Below are 17,575 nucleotides of genomic sequence, written 5' to 3' on the forward strand. Positions count from 1 at the left end.
GGATACAGAGGGACCGAACAGATGGGCTTTCTCTACCGCAGGGTGGCTGTGGTCTCCCTTAGGGATACAGGTGAGAAGTTCGGTCATCCCGGGAGGGACTGCGGGAGGTTCTTACCCGCTCCCCTTCGCAGTCGAAAGAAGCCAGTTGAGGTGTCGGTTTGTCACTCTAGCGTGTATGTGCTGCACCGAATCGGCGCCCTCCTCTAGGGAAGGTGGTTTCCAGCACCTAGTCTCAGTCTGGGGAAAAGAGACCTAATCGGTCGACCGAGAACAGGTGCAGGGATTATATTCTCGCTGGCCTGGAGGTGCCTTTGGAGCCCCCCAGATCAGAGGCTGGTTAATCTAAAGAGACACTGACTGCCTTCTTCTTGAAAGTGTTCAGCAGAGAATCTTGTTTTGCTGTGCATTCTTTATCCTCTCTAGAGATGTAACAGCCGCCGACTGCCTGGTAGTGGAACCACAGAAATTGGACTATGTCATGCCTGAAATACATCTGACCAACGTGGTCAAGACGAAAGACACCGATGCATTCCTGTTTTTACAGTTTCGAATTCGTTTCTGTGGCTCCGCTTCTTTGCCTTGTAAATAGGCATAAATACCGATGAATGGTCATACGAGTTTGTCCTGTCACGTTTTGCCGAGCATGTCACAATAAAATCCTACTTGCATTTCATGTTTGACCCCCTTATCTGTAGCTTCAACGTGCACCACCATGCAGGTTCCGTTCTATCCACATGTACTGGCCAGCGTAAATCAACTGGTCTTGTGGAATAACAAAGGTACCTTTTGAGTGGATAACAGAAGATGTCCTAATGTTGTGATCAGGTTGAGTTTAATGGTCTATACACCAAAACTCAATTAGATTACAAAAAAAAACATATTTTATTTACTCAATGTTTCAAAGATTGACCCAGAAAGAAAATTATTTATGTTTGATTTTATCCAAAAATCATTAATGGTGATTTGCATGGGTTCTACAGATGCCAGGAACTTTAGGCTTCTGAGGAAATGGTGCATTTGACGCACAGCAAATTAAAGGGGACAAGGGAAATTCTAAAAAGGGGACTCCCTTTTATCATTCTGGTCGCAAAAATTCTTCGTTTTTGATGTGCCTTTAATACCATAAAACTGTGTCCCTGTGTGTCGGGGAACTCAACGCAGCGTTAGAAAATAAAAACCCTCTCTCCGTTTTCCTGCCTCCGTATCTCCGTCTAAATTGCTTTCTAAATCAATCTGGGGGAGGAATCCAACTGTTGGGAAGCTTGACCATGATGTGCGTTCGATTCCTGCAAACGTATATCGATAATTGTGATCCCACGGCTCATCAGTTACGAACGTTGCTATCGTAAACAATGCCACGACTGTTTGACCAATATGGTCGTGTTCACATTGAGCAGAGTTTTTGTTTTCTTGGTCTCTAACGCCAGAGCTAACACTTAACTGGAGAGCATGTGGTGAAGGAAGCAGGAAGTAGAAAAAGAACTGCACCTTGTATAACCGGCAAAGAGAAAGCTTTGAGCTCCATACTGTTTCAGGAGAATCCTTGAAATCCATGGAATATTGCGTTTCATCCAGCAGAATTTCAGTTAAAAAGCGTACTGCCGGGTCCGCATGGGGCTACTCGCCCCTCCCGTCTTTTAAAAGCTTAAACCCCGCAGAATCACCACTTTAGAAACAGAGTTCACAACTTAGAGGATACGGGAGCAATCGGCTACTAGGGTGATATGTTTGTAGTGTTTGACAAACACGGGACGCTTCTAGACCCGGCGCGGGCCGTTGTTTTATTATATTTGTATATATCTAAAGAACCTGATGTATGCCTAAAAAAAAACAGACATGATCGCAGAGGTGACCTGTTAAAACTAAGAGTTAAAAGTGGTATGTATCAATTAAGGAATGTACGTGCCTCCGCCCAGTTCAAAGTGTCGAGACGATGACGCTGCACCCGAAGCACAATACGGGAAAATGATGCCGGCATCGGAGGAACAAAAAGACAGGAATATTAACCTCCAGTGCCAAGAAATTGTCAAGAAAGTGACCAAAGTAAGGCTATTAAAACTCAAGGCTTTTAATATTTCCCCTTGTAATCAGTGTGACAGAGAGTGAACTCTGCCAACACATCTACTGCGCCGGAAGACTTATTTACATAAAAAGTTATTTAATTGGACATCGCACAAACGCTTAACGATTGTGGTTCACGCCATTAGTAAAAGAAAAGCTGCGGGTTGTTGAACCGCAGGATATTTACAACGTCTTTACTGAAAATACTGGACAGGAATGTTGAAGATAATCGCTATGATATGAGAGTGTTGTCAAGCCAGGCCTGAGTCATCCTGTAGTTTATTGTACCAAGAGACCATGAAGGTGTTTAAGTCTGTCTGGTCACGGTTATGTGAGGCATAGGCGTCTTGTAAACATGTTGATTGTTAAAGGCCAAAGGTAGATGCTGTGTAAACTAAAAAAAGTTGTATAAAACACGTGAGATCTGCTGTTATTGCTTAACACAACAACAAACTCTTCGGGCGTACTTGACTGTTGTCACAAGAATAGATGGTACTTCCATGAATATGATATTTTAGACAATGCACGCCAGTACTGAGATACAATGACTCATGAAGCATAATTATTGGCTTCACTTGCTTTAAAAGGAGTAATGGGTGGGTTTTAACCGTCGCACTAGAGCGTGGTCTTGCAGCCTTGTTGTGGCAGCTGTGCCTCACTGAACGTGTAAAGAGAGTCTGTGTTTAACACTATGACGTACCCGACCAGACCCGTCACGTCCGCCACACTGCCAATTCCTTCAACTCGCGCCTGTAATCTATGAAGGCGTGGATACTGCGTGCAAAATGCGAGAGCGTGTAAAACCTGATGTGACACTTGCCAAAAAAATCGGCTGTGTCATACATTACACTTTTTTTTGTAGATACAATCCACGTAATCTGAAACACACACTTTGAAGTCATAGAAGAAACAAAAGTTTGAGATTGTAGGAAAAAAAGAATTAGTCATGAAATGTCACCTGCAAGAAAAATACAATATTTTATAAATATATTGTTCCATTACAGACTGCAACTTGGTTATTACAACCTCTGATCTCAATCAGTCATTTAACAACTTGACCAATCTGCTCTGTGGCAGTATACATTCCGACGAGATCTGGCGGTCCTTAGACTTTTGCTACACTTCTGCGAATAAATGTGCCAAACCGTAAATTTCACCTGTAGAGGTCAGCTGTAGAGTGGGGGGAGGGAGCCGAGCCGATTTCGGATGTCGATAGGTGTCTGCCCGATCGATGAGCGTCCTGTCGCCGTACTACGGATGACGTGGTGCCCACCGTCGTGTCTTTTCGGCCGTGACACACCTTCCGCTACCGATTCCAAATGACAGGAGCTGTCCGCAAAATAAATCCCTCAGGATTGCCTGTTCAGCTTAGCGAACCAGTGATAAGCGAAACGGAGTGAAGAAGGCAACACAGACGGCTATTAATTTCATTTTTCAAGCCACCGCACTAAACATGTTTTTAATTATAAGTTAGACCCTCCAGAAAAAACGCGGGCTAAAATCCATTTTGATTATGCGATTAAACATGCGGGGTTTTATGTGATTTTATGCGGTGAAATTGCGGGAAGTTAGGAAATATGCGGAAAGTTGCGAAATATGCTAAATATGCGGGGGAAAAGAATAACAATTTTTTTAAATATTGGGCTGTCTTATTTATTCTCTCTCACACACAACCTGCCACTAACGCTAAACCCCTTTACTATTCAATTAAACACATTCAATGTTTATTTATTGTAAAAGCAATTGGGCTATTTTAATCTCACACACACACCACCCCCCCCCCACACACACACACACACACACACACACACACACACTTCTCCGCCTCATTCTGTTTTCATTTACTCGTTCGTTATCTGACCAGCTTCAATCTTGTAGGCTACTCACTTCGTTTCTTGTAGCCCTCTAAAGGGTTTTGGAGGTTGATCCCTCGGTGAACGGGAGTTGAATGGCTTTCTTGTCCGCAGCAGCAGAAAGCATTTTCGAATGTTTGAATGAATCAAAGTGGGTCGCCACCGTCGATTTTCTCTTATGCTGCAACACACAGTTGCACGGGGTGCAGAATAGTTTCCCCCCACTTTTTGCATGGTCTTTAGTATAAATGTTCGTTGGTAAATGAGCTCTATACAGTGTTGTTTACATTCTGTGATGCGCGAGCTGATGACGTCACGTCAAGACGAGTTAACTTTTTTTTCTTCTCAACTTTGTGTGGAAAAATGCGGGGATTATGCGGCCTTTTGATAAATATGCGGCTTTTTAAAAATCTGCGCCATTTTGCTGATTATGCGGTAAATTCTGCGATCGCAGAATCGCGTTTTTCTGGAGGGTCTAATCTTAATAGTAGACTAATTGAGAGTACAATCCATGCAAAAGAAGCAATAAACATATCTGTTGTAAATATAAGATCAAAAGGCAACTAAAGGATTGGAGGTACTCAGTGAAATCAAGTTCAATACCTACCGTAATTGTTTTATTTATGAATGTATTTATTATGGACCATTACTTATTATCTACCATAACTACATTTGTAGGCACTACAATACTGCTATTTCTGTTGTATTGAATGTGTGTTGTGTGCGTTAGTGAAGCCCTTTGTATCATTGTCTTAAAAACTGATATAAATAAAGCTTTAGTTAAGTAGTACTTTCTAACTGTTCATTTTAAGCAAATTGGAAACTACTCTAGCAGAGGTGTCGATTAGGTACAACTTCTAAAACAGACATTTCCTCTAATATAGACGTGTAAGTACTGCTGAGCCGTTTGTTCCATAACTCTTCTAGGACCAAAATGCAATTTCCAATGTTACAGTCTGGCCTTTACTCTCAAACCAATGTAGCATTCTGTTTCCCCCTGTCTCAGCATCCTGTAAGCACAGGTGTCTTTTTAATCCTGGGCCCTAAATGAGGAAAATCATTAAAATATTTATTAGCTTATGTTGCCGTGTGCAGAGTGAACAGAAAAAGGCTTTTTAAAAAAAAGCTCTCTGTTACATGCATTCAAAAATGTGTTGGCGCGCCAAATTCAGTAAAAGCTGTTGAAAAACAAGAAGTCAGAAAATCAGCAGCAGGCTGATAGGTGTCTGAGCTTTAAGTGGTGGGTACACGTTTATATTTATACAAGCATATAAACAAACTGAACTAACAAGGATTCCCTTTATACAAAACTAACATTCTTAACAAACACTTGCCATCTGCTCGTCTACATTCAACAAAGCATTACAAAGTCTGCAGTTTCTCTAAAGCCACTGCTATTTTCAGCACACGCTTATTCAGTGTTGATCAAGATGAATGAAACATTTAGGCAAATACAGTCTTAGAGCTGCCCTGGCTGGCAGAAGGGCTGGAGCCTTCAAAGCCTAGAGAACTGGATATATGGCTAGGTAGCTGGTTTAAAGTATTCCTAAAGACTAGCCCCTTTCTTATAATTCATCTCATTATAGCAGTTACATCTCATTGAAGAGGGGAAACGGTACTCAGCCCTGAATACTGCAGCTAATATGGTAGTGAAGCCTCAAGTTAAATGTGTTTCTCTCTTTCTCTTTATATGGAAATCCCAGAGATGTAGCAGGCACAAAAACTGTCGAGCCCAAAAGATGAAGATATTAATGAAAGAGCATAGTTAGTTAATAGCAGTCAGAGAGTAAAGACCTCCGACAAGGCCAATGAGGCATTCACATGCTCCCTGGATGGTGGCAATTCTCCAGTTGCCAAACTGTTCTTCCATCTTCTATGTGTTCATGGGCTTGAATGCATAATGTGGAAACAACATGGATGCTACAGAGATGGTGTTGCTTTGACTTAACTGGATTTTTTTTCAGGGGGTTGAAGCTCAATGCCCTGAATCCCAATGTTAATCAGAGTAAAACATATTTCATGAATCCGACTTGATTCTGATTGCCTCCAAAATGTTATGGGTTCTTCTTTGGCCCGGGCCACACCCGTTCACCAAGCTTTACTGCACTCTGGCCAGTAGTGCGTCTGTAATCTTGCCAACAGTCAAACAGAGAAAGAAGACAAAAAAACACCAACCCAGCCGAAAAAATATAACCTCACTGTTAAGATACCGATGATGTATATTTGCATGTGCGTTATATGTGACACAAGGAGGATTTCACGAATCAACCACTGGTTCATTACCTCCAATTACCTCTGTCACTCTATGTTACAAATGTATGTATAAGGGCCTCCTATGTCTTCTCAGCTAGATGAAAAGGGAACATGCTATAGCTGCCTTGGAAGTGGCATTAACACTCTGTGGGGTTTTCAGCTGGATCTCAATTAGAGACTCATTAGGCGTTTAGCGATGGCAGTCCCTCCGGCTTCCTGTCGCCCACTGTGAGACAGGCTGACCCTGACCTTGAGGGATGGCTGGCACTCTCTGTATCAGATATGCTTCCTTCAGATCTTGTGTTCCAGAAAAACACATTACGGTAATTAAAAAAGACGAATCAAAAAATACATTGGAGTTAAAGGCAGAGCAAAAAAGGTAATAGATCTTCAAAAGTAAGTAAAAGTCACGGAGCAGCTCCAACAACATTTTGAAAGCCGATATTGTTATTTTTACTCAACTATATTTATTTGACAGCTTTAGCTACTATATAGATTTGGTTTGTGAAAAAACGTTATGCATCTAAATTATGATGTGAATGGTTCAAGATTCCCAGCAGCAACACAAATTATAATCTATCGAGAATTAGAATAACAAAAAACTTCAAATATGACTGTAATAATGCTTAGCCAATCAAGCAGCAGCTTTAAACTATGCTAAGAAATATGAAGAGTCACCAGGATTAAAGACTTGCCTTGGTTTGAAAACCAACAAAGGGCAGGTAAGGAAAGTTAGTATTTCACTTATCAGTAGCCTATTTTGTACATAGTTTGAAAAGAGAGAGGATTTTATTTTTCTATTTTTATTTCATTTCATTTCAAACCTTTATTTATCCAGATTGGTCCTATTGAGATCATATATCTCTTTTTCAAGGGAGACCTGCAGCAATTAGGTTCCACATGAAACATAAAACAACATAAAACAATAGAGGATATCATACAACATATTTACAAGCTACATTTACATACTTATCAACATCTACAAATACCCATAGTTTCAAAGAGCATTTCACTTAGACTTGCTTTAAAAACATTCAGAGGAATACAATTGCTCAGTTTCAATTTTAGCTTAGACTGTTCCAAGCAAGTGCCGCTGCGCACATAAAAGCTGTCTTACCTAAGACAGTCCTTGCTCTTGGCACATCTAACAATACTACATCATGCAATCTCAGACAATAGCTGCTTGCAACTCTCTGTGTTATCAGTGAACAGATGTAATACAGGAGTTTACCCAACATGGTTTTATAAATAAACGTGTACCAATGACTGAGCCTCCGTACAGTAAGTGATGGCAAACCTGCCTTGGTATACAGTGTACAGTGATGAGTAAGTGCTTTACAATTAGTGACAAATCTCAGTGCACTGTGATAGATCTAACTTGTTCAGGCAATGGGCAGGTGCATTCATATAGACCAGATCACCATAGTCCAGCACAGGTAAAAAGGTCAAAGTGACTAGCTTTTTCCTGGCTTCAAAAGAGAAACAGGACTTGTTCCTGAAAAAGAAACATAGTCCAACCCACAGCTTTTAAAGCAGGTTATTGACATGAAGTTTAAAAGTGAGACAATTATCAAGCCGGATACCTAGGTATTTACTATTTATAACAGTCAACCACTTCAAGTATTATTCCTTGCGCAGTTACAATATCCAAAACAGGCTCTGGTGTCTTTTCAGCTTTTGCAAAGAGCATTACCTTAGTTTTTCAATTACATTTTATTACAAACAAGGTCAGCATTCCAGTAAATATTTACCCAATTAAAAGCACATACTGTACATTGAGTAGAAGAGGAATATAACTGATAGACCAGTTAAGCGTTGGCTTTTGCTTGTCAAACAATAATACAAGCTGCCATGTTAACATAGGAGTACCAAAGTATAACAGTAGCCAGAATGACTTCATATTTAGTTATTTATATCTTAACTCTTCCAGAGCGTATTGCAGAGAAATGACAGCTCTGTACAATGTTGCATGTTTGCATGTTTACGCATTGCCTCTTTATTATTGCCTCTCGGTGTCTAGTTTGGGGCAGAGGTGGGATGGAGTATTTTTAGACAGACTCAGAAGGACTCTATGTTCTGAGTTCTAACACAATGAACTCTCATGCCTCAACAAGAATACATTTTGTTGACAGGAGGCCAGACTACTCCTCCACCTTAAAAACACTGTTTAAGAAAGCTACTAACTGAAACTAGCCATGCTTGGTGTTGTGTATGGACTCTATCAACAAGGCAATTATTCTTTTCACATCCTAAGAGAAGGACTTCATGCATCTTGAACAGCATCTCAAACTGAATATTATCCATATACACAGGAATACAAGATCTGCATTATGTTGACATTACAGTAAGTGCTCCCACATCACTGTAGATCCCACAGTACAGCTAGAGTGCTCATTTGTAAAGGACAAAGCCATGCAGCTGCAAGCATCATGGTCAGTAATCTGACATTTGGTGGAACAGAGAAAACAGAGTATATCTTTTTGATCTGAATGCACTTTTATTTTTGAAATGTTCAAGTGTGCGTAGATTGAGTAAAGCCATCTTGGTCTAAGTAAAAAATACAATGGTTCTTAAAATAGCCTGCAGTGATACTGTGCCACGTAGCATTACAGGGCTCCACACTGACGTTGTGCAGAGCAAGAGAAACTTCACTTAGCTTTAGTTCATTCAAACAAATGTGTTGCTTCTGGGCACTGTATTCAGTATGTTTGGTAAAGCAGTCAGTGAGCTATATGGCTTCCTCTGCAGTTTGTTGCTTCTTCTTTTATATATCAAAGCAAACGCAGCTAAATATATTTGAAAGATCAACAATGTCTCATTTTCACAAAATTATTTATTTCTTAAGACTAATTTGTAAATAGTTATGCAAGTCTAAGATATTAAATGTTATACAGTGTTTCCCATACATTGATTTATTTGTGGCGGGCCGCCACAATTAAATATCGTCCGCCACCAATGGATCTCATAAAAAAATATATATATATTTTTTTTTTTTATTTTTTTTTTGGTGGTCTAATGGATTGTGAGGTGGGCTGATGATCGGAAGGTTGCGAGTTCAAATCCTGCCTGGAACACCACTACTAGTGTGCCCTTGAGTAAGGCACTTAGCCCTTGGTTACTCCAGGGAGAATGTCCCTGTAATTGGTCATTGTAAGTTGCTTTGGAATAAGGCGTCTGCTAAATGCCTGAATTGTAAATTGTAAATGATACTTTTGGGAGAATAAACCCCACGGATCCTCAACTCTGGTGTGTTTCACTCATTAACAACGCAACACAGAGCAACAAGATCGTTGGGGGGGGGGGTTGCGGTGCGGTGCCCCCACAAATAGAATCAAATTATGTGGGAAACACTGTTATATATACACTGTTACATGATATACAAACCTGAGAATACTATTACATGTACTTGTTAGACACTTTTATCCAAAGCGACTTACATACTCAATACTGTGGACAATCCCCACAGGAGCAATTTGGGGTGAAGCCCAGGGACACAATGACATGCTGACTGCAGTGGGGTTTGAACCTGTGACCCCCTGACCCCAACACCAAGGCTCTATCCACTGCACCACACGCCAGGACATAATGTAAAATAAATCTTCAACAGTTGAGTACGAAACTAGTTATATTTAAAAAATGTTGCCTTTATTAGGTTAAACATATTGGTTGTAAACACTAAAAACCATCTAACTTGGAAAGCACAATCTACTGCAAGTGATAAGAAACTAATGTCATCAACTCAGATAATGTGTAAACAACACTTGGAAAAATAACGTTATTGGTTGTAAAGCTTACACTGACTGACTACACTGAACTAGCCTCTCATTGGCTAAATGCTCAGTAAAGACAGGTGTCATAACATATATTATGGGATTAAAAGGTCATTCTTGACCTTGGAAACAGTAGTTGACCAAAGAGTATGCAAGCTCCTACATACAGGGTTACTATTGAACGGTATCCTCTTCAGCTATTGGACTGGTGATATTTTCAATTTCTTATAGTACTTAATACAAAGGGTATCATTGAAAACCGTGGTGGCCCACACTCAAAACAATGCTACTTTTCATAAACTCCTTTTCTCCCACACTCCTACACTTATCGTCACACCCTGTTTTAGAACACAAAGGCAATGGAAGCATCTGTATTAACAACAACGTGTCCACTATGTTCTACAGACACAGAAATGCCTGGCAAATTATAATGGAGTTAACCCATTCGGGGCACTTCACATCACAGAGCGGGGGCCCATCTCCTACTGCTAACTGGGAACCACACACGGAGGAACAGTGGAGCTATTTAGATATGACAGAGTGCTACTGTTTCATTTACAACCTCACGCCGGCCCACAGACCACATTTAAAGAGCCTTTGCAGCAGGAGTGTCAATGCACGAGCATTAAGTAGATGGCATGGTAACACTATTTGTCTTGTGCTGAACCTATTCTAGCACACAGTTACATTAAGCAAACTTCAAGATGGATGGTTAATTCCTTACTAATCTGCTAATAGTGACACCAGATGTTGTGAGCTGCACAAATAAATAAATGATTATCTTTTAGACTCATTGACTTTTAGTTTGGGTTTATACATTTTCAGAAAATGTCCTACCAAGGTTCTCAAATTCTAGGGTTTTGTCTAAAAATGTCTTGTTTTGTCATTGATAAGATATAAAGAAGATAAAAACCCTTCAAACAGTTGTTTGAAGGAGAGCACAACAACAGCAACAAATATTACAGAGAGCATATTGACTGCTTGAACTTCCAAAAAAATACCGAAACGCAGCCGTAATAAATTAGTGTATGTTGAGGTACATGAGATATTACATTTCTTCTGTCGTGACGTCCTTATATTGTACAGAAGAAAACACATGAAGAATCTACCTAGTGGGTGTAAAACTATGCACATAAAGGGGGGGGGAAACAGAGGTCACTGGTTGCTCCCAACAACATTGCAAAGTGTAGGCTGTGTCTCATAGCTGTTGTTCCAGCTATGAGACACAGCTTTCAAGCCTGATGAATACTATTCCATTCATCTAGCATCAGCAGCTGGGGTCGGCTCAAGCAGCTGCCTAATAGGCTAACAGGGATCTTCAGGATCCCAGGAGGAGAGTTTGAGTGGCAGACCGAGTGGATACAGCCAATCTTTGTTATCTAACAGCCTCCCCATCTTGGCAGAATCAGGTAATGCCATGTTATTTAAGCGCAAGCACACATAAAAGAATGCATGTAACACTTCCACTTGTCCAGAGAGAAGTGATTAACTTGAAGCTGCAATGCAGCAGTAAGCCCAAAGACTCCAGTCACAGCAGTAACTGCCGATATGAAATATATCAGTGCAAACTAGGGTGGAATAGGTGCACAGCCTCAGCAAAAACAGGATTATAGTCTCAGGCTTTTTTCGCACAAATACATACGTTTGAACATGTTGTTACACGTCAGCATCTCTCACGCCTTATAAGCTTTTTGAAAGATAATGTTCTACTTCCAAACAAAAGAACACCACTTAAATGACTTCTGCAGGGCATTCAAAGGCCACTTGAGCCAGCAGGTGTACTCCATTTCCACTGGTTTCAAAACGTGTTGTTTGTTGTACAAACTCAAAACACAGCGTGCCAGCCAATCATTTTTGTTCATGATGATTATGATAATAAGTATACAAGTAGTCTATTTTCTGATTGTTGGCTTACAAAGCCGGATGTTTCACACACAGCGCAATGGACCACTGTGACCCCTACATAAGGTTTTCTGTGCATATATTTAATGACAAAATGGTTCCCAGTATATATCAAAAGGCCTGTTTAAAGGTTAAAGACATAACCTAGATAACCTCTGCTAACCTCAATATTTTTTGGGCACGTTATTTCCATTTTATTTATTGGAAATTAAAAAGATGTTCTGTCACATTAAAAATCAAATGTCTGAATATACTTAAAATCGAAAAGTGCTCTTGATGGGCCTACAAATCTTTGGTTTCTAGATTTTTGAAATCAGATGAGGTATTTAATGGAGAAGCATAGCAAAGAAGAAATAGCAGGGAAGGGTGTACATACAGTATCAGACGATAAACTCTCTACAGCCCTTTTGATTTTAAACAGCACATCTTATTTCACACCTTCTGTTTAAGGACATAAAATGCTGTGGTAATAGTTACAAAGCTACTTCTGTAATGATCTGTAAGCAACGACTCATGGCAGCTGAACACATGCAGCTGCCAGATAGTACAAAATACAATGCTCTGAGACGCAAGCAGTGCTAAAGTATTAAACAAAAATAATCCCAAACCTCAAGTCATAATATATTAATGCACTGCTCCCATTCATTATTATTAAACCACAACTAGGACTACATATCATTATAATAGGATTCCTTGTATATAGCAAACAAAAACACTGAAGCACTTTGATCCTGTGCTGTATTTTTGGTTGAGCTGCTGGATACCTTTTTTTAAAAAGGTGCATTCGACTTCTTTGAAGACAAACACGCAACAACATGTACCAGAAATACAAAACAGTCACACCAGCACCTTCTCGTTGGGTTTTTTTTTTTTTGTGAATCACAGAAATGTCCTAGTTCCAAGATGTTGTCAAATGTTGGTAGTGGTTTTGTTGAAAGCCCTCTTCTGCTATAACAAAACCCCAGAAAGCCATGGTATGTGTGACGAATAATACCCCAGAACAACCTCAAATGTCTGAGGCTGCAGCAAGAGAGGGCTGAACACAAACTTCAAAATCTTCATTTAGTCCCAGGCGATGTGTTACAAGTAGGTAAGAAGCTCAGTCAAAATAAACCCATCAGGACTCAATGAATGTCACCAACTCCCAGCAATACAGAAGACAAAGGGTAGCAGCAGTGGCTAACCACAGCATTATTCTTCTGACAGCAGAGCAGAATAGCCAAGATGAAACGGTCCATCTTACCTCCGGTTCCATTCACTAACAAGAAAGAATGAGGCACTAAGAAAGACGCCTTTTTCGCATCATTATTTCATAATCAAAGGGCTGTACTAAATTGAGGGACATGCCTATGGAGGATCCGTCCCTCATTAAAGGAGTTCAGTGCAACGTTGTCTCTTCCAAATGAGGCAATTTTAGAATGTTTTACGGACCATCAAGTATATCTTTATCCACAGATTTCTCAATATGTTCAATCCTGCGGATGGCGGTTCGCTGAGTTTCTACTGGTAGTCTGTGTATGACGATATATCTGTCGTTCCCGTTGCCTTGTATTTCTAATATAACTGCCTTGCCCACTCTTGGGGCTTGGAAATGAATTACTGGCCAAGAGAGGAAATAAATTATGACCGAAATATCAATTTTAATTCCCTTTACACTGCATTTTTTCTAAACTGATGATTACGCTATTCATACAGCAGTACATAAAAAACTAAAAAGCCAAGCATTTTTTTCCCCGATAAGCAGTTATAGTTTCCTTTACTGCTTTTCCTGATTAAAACACCATACAGAGAGCCATTTCCCTCAACGCTCAGGGGAAATGAATCAAACACCTTTATTTTCCTGTATGGAAAACTATCTCTTGTTTTTAGAGCAACACCTAGTTTGGCTCAGTCAAAAATGCTCACCAAAAGAGCCTTTTTAACTCACATACTTTACATATCAAAAGGAGCAGTCAAGCGGTTTGTGCGGTTAAAGGCTCTTAATGAAATAAAACCACTTTAAAGAAAATGTGCAGTGTCATAAAGTATATGTTTCTTATAGTCTACGTTGTGTAAAGTGGGCTATAAACAGCTTCAAAGTAATCTTAAGATTCAAACATTTAAAATATAATGCAATATGAATCTACAACTTGATTATTTTATGACAAATGTTGCCTTCTGATGGTTCAAAATGCAGTGATTTATAACATTTGAAAGACTGACTTCCAGGTGTTATAAGAGCTTTGTTGTTATAGTTAGAATAAGAAACACATAGTTAAGGCATTGTAATGCCTAGAAGATGTTTGGAACTCTACCTAACAGATACCCAATGCAACATAAACACATACCATCTCAACAACATGGACTAAAAGCTAAATATCACAATAAGTTGTTTGTAATGGAGTAGAGAGGTTTAGTGTTGTAGGGTGGACATTTATATTAAGGATTGACCACTGAGAAGCAAACAGAGATTTCATGTTCAATGTAAATTGAATTTATGACATATTCCGATTCAATTAGGCCTGCATAATTAATGATAACGATTTTGCTCTAAACAATTAATTACATTTTATCTGGTTCAATACTGACATGGGAAGTTTATAGGGCCTACTTTTAGTATCAGTTTTGATTCAAAGATGTGAGACATGTTTTATTCATACTGTACATTTTTTAACCACAGCGTGGAAATAAAGGCTATGTTCTGTCAACTTAAGTTGAGGAGAAATCCTTCGCCAATTTGCTGCAGCAGAATATCTTTGTTTTAACTTTCGGCTTGTCAGTGAGCGGGACAGGAGGGACTGTGTTGGCTCGGACTGTGGAAAACAAGGCCTTGTCATTACCCCCCTGAGCATGGAGAGATAAGTACTGAACAGACAAAAAGTTTAGGGCTGGTCGACCAAAAAAAGAATAACATTGTGATTTCATAATGGAAAACCTCTTCACTATGAACTCACAGATGTATGTCAGGAGTAGGAGATCAAGAGAAAAGCTAAACTAGCGTATGTTATTGATGTGATGAGAGAACGCTTTGAGGATGACTGTCTTTTATCTGTGCCGAGCCGAGCTGACAACCAAGAACTTGAATAAAAAAGTACAGCGAGACAGCAGTAATCTCCAGCCTCATACAATAACCATGAGCACTGGAACCAAAATCTTACCAGTCTGCAGACAGACCTAGTTTTTGGAGAAATGCTTTATCACAGCAGTATCTGGATGCTATAAAGACACAGCTTGAGAGTTTAAAACTGGGTGTATACTATGCCCTTAAAATTACAGTTTTTTTATAACAGTTTTACCATTTTACAAATCTGCACCATGTTTCATCCTAACCAGCCTAAAAGAACTTCCAAGGTTTCAACATCTCGTAACATTCCCCATCCAGCAGACACACCATATAAAGTGTTGAATGGTGATCATAGGGAAAATAGTGTTTTCTTCTTGCAAACAACAGACATTACACAGATTAACAGCCTTTGTTGAAACATACTATTACCACATAAGACCCCGTCGAGAAGGACCAGATGTCAGATAATAGGCGGAGGTAGGCGCTGGCCTGAAGCCATTGAACAAGTAAGAACAGCTTCTTCTGTATAAACCTCGGCACCTCATGGACAGCTTGTTGTCTGGGTGGGCAACCCCCTTATACCTTTAGACTGTATGCGTTGAATACAGGTTACACATAGAAGATAAGTATCTGTTAACTGCAGTGTTTTCACCATACAAGGTGGCAATATATTTAGTGCACAAATTAATAACCTTAACAATAATTCAGCCGGACACAGCAAGGTCTGTTTTACACATATCAGCATATTCTGGATTATGGCCTCTCTTAAATATATTTAAAATATATGTATGAATAACTGTCACAAATAAAATGTATGCTTTTCACAAAACAATGTATTACGAACTCGTGAAAACACAATACACATGTTGCTGTCTACTGACAAAACAAGCTTGTTGTTGTGTACAAAGGACCAGCTAAGTCTATCTCATTAAACACTGCTGGGGGTGTTTATTGGCTTAGCTGGGTGGCTGGGCTTTGCCTAAGCAGCAGCAACACAGGCATTATAGGTTATAGATTGCTGCAAGAGCATAACACCTATAACAAACACACTGTATTCAATGTAAATCAAATACGCTTTAAAATGAAAAATAGGCTTAGCTGCAAAAAGAGCAGAAGTTGCTGTACAAGAGAAAGACAAAATACCTTTTCCTAGACTTGAACCTTTGTTTTTCTGGACAGTTTTTTGGCATCACATCCGAGCCTGATCCCCTGCCCCGGTAGCCGCCGTGTCTGCAGCAGCGCTCCGTGCGGCTGCTCAATCCAAACCACCCAACCGGTCTGCACGTTTCCAATCGGTCCGAAATAGCTTGAGCGAGTGACTCTGAAAATAACTGCACTGATCAAAGCGGCAGCATTCAGTCCCAATGCAGAAGGCGGTCACTGTAGCGACACCCATGGGCTTACGCAGCGCGAACACGGTCTGCAGCAGGTAGCGGTGCCCCGGACTGACAGCTACTTTTCGCCCGCCAAATGTGCCAGGTGCCGGGGGCCATTCACAACTGAAGTCATGTGTGTGTGTGTGTGTGTGTGTGGTGCAGTCAGAGCCAGTCGGTGCCCAGTGCCACGCAGCGCCGCCGCAACATTGAGCGCTGACCTGCCTAGCACTGTGTCAATTCACGTAAATACATTAAAAATGCTACTTCCGGTACTCGCTTTCAAAATAAACCACGATATAGTTTCAACGTCCTCTGCAAAACGCGCCAACGAAAATAAAATTTGCTTAAATAATACATATGAAACCAATGCTAATAAATGTATTTCCATTTATAATATTTGTTCTGGACATCTCTTCTACATTTCCGGTATAGTATGTTTTCTCTGTCTAGCTTGACGAAATCCCTGGTTTACAGACGGTGCAAAGGAAAACATACAATGGGGGTGGAAGGCGGGCTTAGCCTATGCATTATTTATGATAAAATAAGGCACCGATACCTAAATCATTCATAATTATTCAAGAGAAACAAAGTCGATGCCAATCAAATTTCAATGTGTCTCCCCTGCAGATCATGGCATTTGACATTTTAAAATGATAGATGGGAAAGAGGTTGGCTAGCGTCCGGCATTATCTTGACCTCTTCCCAATCGGTCAATAAAATTACAGGCCTATCAGCCAGAATTACAATCAGAGATGTTGCATTGGGAAAAATTAACTACACGCAGAGCTTGATTGTGGAATACAAGTTAAATGGCTCTCTGCTGACCTAAATCACAATTAAACTATACATTGTTGGTTGAAAGGGCCATTCAAAAGGGAACATTTATATTGATTATATTAGTGGTTGTTATACTTGTTGTTATAATAAATGGCGGTCACAGTTTAAATACATTTTTGTATTTACCACCCCATTAGTGCTGATTACAAAATAAATGAATATGTGCTTAGCTGGCATGAGCTGTAATCTACTTATTCTCTTCTGTGTGATTAACTCACAATAAGTATTTTGATATGGGGGAAAGAGGAAGAACCGTTTATTGCAGTTGCCTCTATAAAGTGACTTGGGGTCACTTTGAGGTTTCAGCACAAATCTACAGCCTCTGTATATTTACCTCTGATTTGCAGGCTGTGTCTTATCCTGCTTCCTGTCAAAGAAAGTGCATAAAAAAATGCTGGGTCTACAGTTTTTATGACCTTTGTCCTCTTCAGTGTGAGGGTTGGTCGATGTATACAGTGACAACAAGAATTTATAAGAAAA

At 40.0% G+C, this 17,575-nt stretch overlaps 1 protein-coding gene across 7 annotated transcripts in view; it reads right to left on the reverse strand.

The window, feature by feature from the left end:
• tanc2b (tetratricopeptide repeat, ankyrin repeat and coiled-coil containing 2b) overlaps positions 1 to 16,466 on the reverse strand; it is a 170,345-nt gene extending 153,879 nt beyond the window's left edge. For all 7 annotated transcript variants that reach the window (XM_010783447.1, XM_010783439.1, XM_010783426.1 and 4 more), the window contains exon 1: positions 16,026 to 16,466. The gene's annotated coding sequence lies outside the window, so the exon portion shown is untranslated. The remainder of the gene's footprint in view (positions 1 to 16,025) is intronic.
• Between the last annotated feature and the right edge of the window lie 1,109 nt (positions 16,467 to 17,575).

This window comes from Notothenia coriiceps, unplaced genomic scaffold (genome assembly GCF_000735185.1).
Source record: "Notothenia coriiceps isolate Sejong01 unplaced genomic scaffold, NC01 NC01_scaffold00000664, whole genome shotgun sequence".
In the NCBI taxonomy this organism is placed as follows: Eukaryota; Metazoa; Chordata; class Actinopteri; order Perciformes; family Nototheniidae; genus Notothenia; species Notothenia coriiceps.